The following is an 8366-nucleotide window of genomic DNA, read 5'->3' on the forward strand; positions in this document are numbered from 1 at the left end:
TCAGCATGCAGTCAGATGCAGGACAAACTGGAGGGTGCGTGTCCAGGTGTGCCACCTCTCCGGTGCTGCGGTCGCTCAGCAGCAGGTGCGGGGGGTGCCCTCTGTTCAAGCTACACTTTCCCCCACAAGGGACTGGGACGTGGCTGCCTCCTCACGTGTGGGATAGGACCCACCCGTCGCCATTGTGCTGTTTCAGGCCTCAGGCACACATGCTGTAAGAATGACCACACAGACACATCATGCTTGGGTACTGGAACTGGCCCAGGGCACGTGCGCCACGCCCCTTTTAGTTGCAGGGTCACCTGACTGGTGACGCCTGTGATGGGTGGGTGTTAGTGTAAGTGTTATACCGGGTGAAACACTAGAACGTGTCCAGACGGACACTACACCTCCACCCCAATCAGGCAATGCATTTACTACCACGCCAAAGGAGGGGTAGGGGTACATTTTCTTTGCTTGCTACTAACTTAATACCACGTCTACCATTGTTTGCTGCGTGTTTCTTTGTACGCCCAGTGTTTCATTTCATTTGCTTGCCAAGTGGCTTTTCGTGGCTGAAAGAATCCCTTGCTCTGCAGCGCCGCTTGTCCCCAGCAGAGGGCGATGCTGCTCCAAGACATACCAATAGACAAGACGGCATCAGTGACCCTGCAGAGCAGATCAAGCGAGGAAACTACCACCAGGCCCTCTGCCCACAGAAAAGATTAAACTTGAATTTCCAATGCAAATTCCTCTTGGAATAATTAACCGAGATGGAGCAGTGGGCTGTGCGCTCTACTGCTTAATTTCCTCTAGTGCATCTCACGGCTCGAGCTCATAAACTGCTGCACTTGTGTGAAATGGAAGAAAGTTCACCCTGCTGCTCAGCGCGGGAACGCCACCTGCACTGAAACCCCAGGAGCCGAGGCTTGCATGCATTTTGATCTCATTATGCTCCAGTCGTTGGTTAATATCCCTTTCCCCGTCTTCCTCCATTTCTTCCCTATTTCTCTACTAAATTTGATGTTTTCGTTTCCTGACATGCACTTACTGCTTTCTTCCTTTCTCCCGTTTCTTCTTCTTTCATTTGTTCCATCTTTATCCCTCCACCCTATCATTTCATTCTTCTATGATGGTGTAAACTCTTCATTTCTTCATCTTGTGTTGCATTTCTTTTATTTATTCGACACTCTAGATTACACTCTTTCTGCTCGGTTAATTCATTAGTTATATCATTTTATTTGTTCATCTATTCTTTATTTGAGCCTGAGGCGTAGTTACATGGCTTGGCAGGATAAGGAGATGTGGAACCCCAGAGGGATGAAGGACACAGTAAGGCAGAAGCGCAACAAGAGTCACATTTCGGGAGGGGGGGGGGGACTACTAAAAATTTCGGGGGGGGGGGGCCTAATTCTTCCCGCCAAAGGCAGAGTGGAGATGCAGGGACTTTAAGAAGGGGTGAAACAACAACAAAGCCTCGTTAGCAAGTAAATGGTCTTTTAAAGACCTGTGAAATACTTTGGTGCCGCGGTGTGTGTGCCCGGAAAGCTGTCTCAACCCGGGCTGACCCACACGACAGGGGGGACTGTAGCCCTTGGGCGTTGCGTGGCTGCAGTAAGGCATGTGCAGAGCACAAGGGGCGTAGCTGTCACGGTGCAGCAGTTGGAGTGGCAGAGGGGACCAATGAGCCCTAAATGTTACTGTATTTTATTTACACAAACAGCGGCGCTGGGAGGGGTCACAGAGCCCGTAGCACCCTTGCAACACCACTGCAGTGTCCGTGGTGAAATCATGAAGTGAGTCTGCCTAGTAAGTCACGTGGTAGAGGCAACCCTTTGAATCAACTTCAGGGTCTCCCATGAGCCCATGACCCTATGCGAATCATTCAATCCAGTATTTGTAAAGCGCAAATTACTCACCCCGAAGGGTCTCAAGGCGCAGGGGGCCACTGGGGAGATTAAGAGAGCTATTGCCCAGAGTCACATGGTGCTGAGCTGCCACTGGCGTCAGGATCTAACTGTGAGCCCTGTGCTCCGGAAGCACCTTCATTGATGATGTATGATGGTGTGCACAGTCCATCTATTGCATGTACATGACTGAATTGAACTAGTGACTGCATCAATGTTCACTCCTTCACTCGTCATCTGTGTGAGGTGTGCAGTTTTTTCGCGAGTAGAAGAATGCAGAATCAACTTAAAGGACGTGTAAGTGTTTCAATCAGCTGAGTTTCAGCTGCCAGCAGCTCGAGACCCAGTACGGATGCCACAACAGAGCGGATCAGGTAATAACCCCCCCCGTACCCTCGCGCTAATGGTTCCACTGATGCCAAGCAAGATACAAGGCTGATTCTTGTTCCCCGTACTTAATTTTAATGTGGCATCGCATCCAGCTGATTGAGACACTTACACGTCCTTTAAGTTGATTCAGCATTCTTCTACTCCAAGGTAAACAGACCCCTTATCTTTACGAGCTCCATTGCCCCGTATATACATGTATTACATGGAATTGACTTTGACCTCCCTTTTCAGCCACTGATTGAATATGTATCCGCAAGCAGACTAGCACGCATGGACACAGGAACCATGATCCTTATCCCCAACGTCTTATACTGACGAGCCCCGCCCCACGATCGACAGCGGGTAAGCTAACTTAAGCTAACTTGTATGCCCTTCAATGCTACAAGTAGCCCCAAGTGCAACATCTTTATCACTGTTTTTATTCATTTTAGGCGCATGCAAAGGTCCAGTACCCACCCAGGTTGCCCCACTCTGTCCTGATGAAGATCGGCACGGCGGAGGATTAAACCATCCTCAAGGGCATTAAGACGGGTCGAAACGTCGACGCCCCCGTGTTTTAGCCTGGGACACCTTACTTTCCCACGTGCCATACTGGAAAGGATGTCTAGTCTAATCTGTAATTGTATGATTTAGATTACATACTGTGAAACGTGACCAGGCCCTGTAGGACGGTGATTGAAAATCAGTTCAATATTTAATTGTGACAAGCTTCCCTATGTCACCACTCTGAATTCTCTCTTCTCTCACTCACTCACCCTTGAGCACCCCTGCTACATGCACGTTCCCTCTGGAGCAACCCTGACTACAAAAATTTTCATAAAGTAAAGACTGTATGTTTCACCATTTATCGGAAAATAAATGTATGATGATTTAGTTTTTTGGTTTGTTGCACTCTTTGTTTATGATGAATACTGTATTGAATACCATGAGCTAATAAACCCGTTCTTTCATTATAGCTCATAATTAATTAATGATATCACCGAGTAGGGATCTATACCCCTTTCTGGTAATGAAGGTCTAGGACCATTGTTTTTTGTATCGCATTGCACCCAGGTCCTCGACTATTGGGTTACCCCATTTTTGTAATGGCTACCTTTAGCAATTGCAAGGCATGGTAGTGAAGAGGGCCAGGAAAGATGGCCTGCATGGAAGAAGAGAGAAGACTCACCAAGCGTGCCAGTTGCTGTAATGAGACCCGGTGTCTGGACAGAGTCCGCCCCAGTTTGTGACGAATCTTCATCACCTTCCAAGAGGAAAGGCTGAGAGTAGCGTCGATCGAGTCCAGTCTATCAAGAAACCCAGAAAAATCACCTTCTAGCATCTCGTTGACCATGAAACCCAGGCTCTGTAAACTATCTATTGCAGTCTGTAGCTGGAGCGACAGCCTGCGCAGGCACAGCCCTATTATCAGGATGTCGTCGAGGTAGATGATTAGACGGATTCCCTGTGCCCATAAGTGTTCCACGACGGGCCTGAGAACCTTCGTGAAACATCACGGGGCAAACGAGAGGCCGAAAGACAGAGTGGTGAAATCGGAGGTCTGGCCCTGCCACAGAAATTGCAGGAACTGTTGATAAGGGGGATAATTGGGATCTAGAGACAGGCGTCCTTGATGCACACCATCCAATCTCAAGGTCGTAAAACACCTTGTAGGAGGTGAATCCCTCCATCTTTAAGTGACTGTAGACCAGCCACTCTTTGAATTCACTGAGGTTGATAGCTGGTCACAGGCATCCGTTGGCCTTGTCGACCAGGAAGATGGTGATAAAACCCTGGTGATGGTCCTCTTGGCTAAGAGGGAGGCTACCTCCCCGTCCACCAGGGCCGACTCAGCTACCGAAACGTGAAGTGGTTGTGGGGCTACTTCCTGCAAGGAGGTACCATAAAACTCACTTGAAAACCCTGCAATGTCTGAAGTACCCAGGCGTCCCTTGTGAGTGAAGTCCAAGCTGGGGAAAAATGTGTCAGCCAGCATCCTACTTTTAGAAGGGACGAGGGGAGAACACTCACCAAAGTTGTTGGAGGCCCCTGTGCCTCTGGCTCCTCTGCCTCTGCCATGCCACCATCTAGTGGGGTAGAAATTGGTGAATCTGGTGTGGTCCTGGTATTGGCCATGCAGGAGCCTTGCCCTCTGGAAGGGCACTGAGCATTGGGGTGGCCAGTCGAGCGGTCCCTACCTCGACCGACCAGTGGAAAACCCGGGAGGGGAAACCTTCTTGACTGAGGCCTGAGCCTTGTCCAGGGAGGTAAAGGTGTTGAGGACTTTTCCTAGTTCTTTAATAAATTGTTCCCCAAACACCCTCCCTGAGCTATGGACCCCACTTTGGATTCAGTCAAATCCCCAAGTTTGGGGTCAATTTAATCAACTGGGAGTGACGTCACTCCGTACACAACGCACAGTTTGCAATCCCTAGAAATATTATTGTCCGCTGTGCCCAGGCAAAAAGTGTGTCGGACGAGATTAGTGAACTCAATGACTTGGTTTTTTTCGGCCATATCCAAGATCTTAGTCAGGGGACCCAGGGTGTCCAGGAGTTTATCCTGGCACGCCCGCCAGGATCTATCCATTCCCTTCTTCAGATCCTTGACAAACTTTTGCAGATAGGTGGCCATTCATTGGTCAATCTCGGGTGCAAGGGCCACTTTCCCTTCTAGGGAGGTACGAAGGCATTCCGCTCTGAGACAATTACATGCTTCCTTCAGCAAGAGCTTCCAAATGTGACCTGCCACATAGGTTGCTACTTTCTCCGACGGGGCCCATTCGGAAGACATCTGGTGAAGAATCTCGTCGGGGACCAACATGTCAGAACAAGTCCCTTGGGGATCGAGGGCAGGGTGTGGGTTGGAGGAGGTCAGTCAGGGCAGGAGGGGCCTTTATCATCAGTGTCTCTATGGCCATCATCGGGCGGAGTAACACGGGTCAGGGGTGCAGAGGGCTCCGTGAAAAACCGAGCGGAATCCCGAGGAAGAGGGGGGAGGGGGTTTTGCTGGCTAGAAAGGCCTGCTGTAGCCTATCAAAGGCATCAAGATCCACACCAGCTTTGTGGGTATGCTTCGCTGGTACCAGGCTCGGCTCAGCTCAGGAGGGTGGGAACCCCCATCCGGCACTCGGGGGAGACAGATCCTGGTGGAGCTCCTGCAATTTTTGCGCAAGCCTGTGCTATCTTGAGCGAGAGTCGTTCCTCCAAGGGAGCCATGGCTTCTGATACTGCCCTGTAAAATGATGCATCAACGGCAAATCATAGATGTCGGCATCTCAAGGGAGTCCCGCCAAGGGGTCCTCTCCCCCTGGCCATCATCAAAAGGCTCCATCACTTGGGAGAAAAAAAGGCTAGTTAACACCACCAGGAAAACAAATGCAGTGGTCAGTGGACTGCCCAAAGCTATGTGAGTGAAGCGCTTTCCAGTCTTCCTAAGTGCTGGGGGATAGCAAGTTACAGCTTGAGAGCTGCAATAAAGGAAGGCTGGTTGTCAGCCTGGAATCAGGCGTGGGCAAAGCCTCATGGTCAGTGGGTCAAGCCCGGGGACACCACATCCTCTACTGCAACAAATCAATGGGGAGCCCGCCTGGGAGCATGTCACCACATGTCACTGAGCTGTATTTAAATACTGATCCCACCCACGCATGAGACGCATAAGGCAGCAAGCAGCATTACTGTCCCTGCAAGCATGGCATCAGGGAAATTCAAAAAACAGCCCGATCGGCATGTATAGACCCCCGCGGGATGTCACTTTCCAGGAGGCAAGGCTCAGGCACCGCTGGTACACAGCTACGTTTTCTTTGGAATTTCAGGAATTCTGAAAAGCGCGGCACGGCAGGGCGACGCTCAGAAAAGCGCCAACTAGGTGTGGGATGACTGGGCCGTGGACCCGCACCACATCAGAGGCGGACGCGAAGGAGCGCAAAACGTTCCCACGGCAGGGCGGAAAAAAACTCTTGCGAGGCAGTTATTCAAAGAGCAATATCGGCATACAAGACAGTAAAGAGTTTATCACGTAGAAAGATGTAAAATAAACAAATATCAGGAGAGAAGGGAAAAAGCCACTTATCTCAGCTGCAAGCAGTGAAGAAAGAGGCAGAGCGGACACAGATCAATCAATCAATCAATCATAGCATTTATAAAGTGCACTACATACCCGTGAGGGTGTCAAGGCGCTAGGGGGGGACGCTGCTACTATTCGAAGAGCCAGGTCTTGAGAAGTTTCTGAAGGTCAGAAGGTCTTTGGTCTGCCGTAGGGGGATGGGGAGGGTGTTCCATGTCTTGGCGGCGAGGTGGGAGAATGATCTGCCACCGGCGGTGACCATTCGGATGCAGGGGACGGTGGCGAGGGCGCGGTCTGGGGATCGGAGCTGGCGGGTGGGGGTGTAGAGGCTGTGTCGGCTGTTGAGATACGCTGGTCCGATGTCGTGGAGTGCCTTGTGTGCGTGGGTGAGGAGCTTGAAGGTTAATTTCTTGTTGATGGGGAGCCAGTGCAGGTCTCTCAGGTGGGGTGTGATGTGGCTGCGGCGAGGGATGTCGAGGATCAGGCATGCGGAGTCGTTCTGGATGCATTGGAGCCGTTTCAGGAGTTTGGCCGGGGCTCCTGCGTAGAGTGCGTTGCCGTAGTCCAGTCTACTGCTGACGAGGGCTTGGGTGACCGTCCTTCTGGTTTCTGTGGGGATCCACTTGAAGATGATGGACTAAGGAGCTGGACTAAGGAGCTGGACTGGATCGCCCTGATTGGCTGGAGCTCTGGGGCTGTTACTATTGGACTTGATATTCTTTGACATTCCCAAGGTTTTATGGGAATGGTAGTTTGTTGGTATTTTTGTGAAATGCAATTCATCAAAATGAAGAAAGGATAGCATATTCGGAGCCTCCAGTACTGACATAGAATCACAATCATCGCACTTCACCCACACAGCAGTCTACCCAAGAATCTTAACTCTTGACTGGTGGGGTGTCTGTGCACTACTTTGCCTGGCAGTTTCGGCAGACCTTGTACACAGGTGCGTGTCTTCGGATGCGGGGGACGGTGGCAAGGTCGGCGGAGCGGGGCTGGCGGTTCGGGGTGTAGAAGGTGAGTCGTCCGTTGAGGTATGCCGGTCCGGTGTTGTGGAGTGCTTTGTGTGCGTGTGTGAGGAGCTTGAAGGTGATCCTCTTGTTGACGGAAAGCCAGTGCAGGTCTCTCAGGTGGGGTGTGATGTGGCTGCGGCGAGGGATGTTGAGGATCAAGCGAGCAGAGGTGTTCTGTATGCATTGTAGTTGTTTCAGGAGTTTGGCCGAGGCTCCTGCATACAGGGCGTTTCCCTAGTCTAACCTGCTGCTGACGAGGGCCTGGGTTAACATTTTTCTTGTTTTGGAGGGGATCCACCTGTGGAGCACGCGGAGGGTGTTGAAGCAGGAGGACGAGACTGCGTTGACTTGCTTGGTCATGGAGAGTGTTGAGTCGAGGATGAAACCTAGGTTGTGTGCGTGGTCGGTGGTTGTTTGTGCTGCTCCCACTGTGCTCGGCCACCAGGAGTCATCCCATGCCGAGGGGGTGGAGCCGAGAATGAGGACTTCAGTCTTGTCTGAGTTCAGCTTCAGACGGCTGTTCTTCATCCACTCGGCGATGGCTTTCATTCCTTCGTAGAGGTTGGTTTTGGCAGTGAGGGGGTCCTTGGTGAGGGAGAGGATCAGCTGGGTGTCGTCAGCGTAGGAGATGATGTTGAGGTCGTGCAGTCGGGCGACATGAGCGAGTGATGCCATGTAGATGTTGAACAATGTCAGGGTGAGGGAAGATCCTTGGGGTACGCTGCATATGATATCGGTGGCTTCGTATCGGAAAGGGGGAGGCGGAAGCTCTGGGTTCTGCCGGAGAGGAAGGAGGTGGCCCAGTCCAGTGCTTTGTCTCGGTTCCCTGCGTTGTGGAGGCGTGTGCGTAGGGTGTGGTGGCAGACAGTGTCAAAGGCGGCTGACAGGTCCAGGAGGATGAGGGCCACGGTTTCACTGTTGTCCAGCAGGGCCCTGATGTCATCGGTGGCGGCGATGAGGGCAGTTTCAGTGCTGTGGTTACTGCGGAACCCGGACTGGGATGGGTCCAGGATGCTGTTCTCCTCGAGGTAGT

This window comes from Triturus cristatus, chromosome 4_1 (genome assembly GCF_964204655.1).
Source record: "Triturus cristatus chromosome 4_1, aTriCri1.1, whole genome shotgun sequence".
Taxonomy (NCBI): domain Eukaryota; kingdom Metazoa; phylum Chordata; class Amphibia; order Caudata; family Salamandridae; genus Triturus; species Triturus cristatus.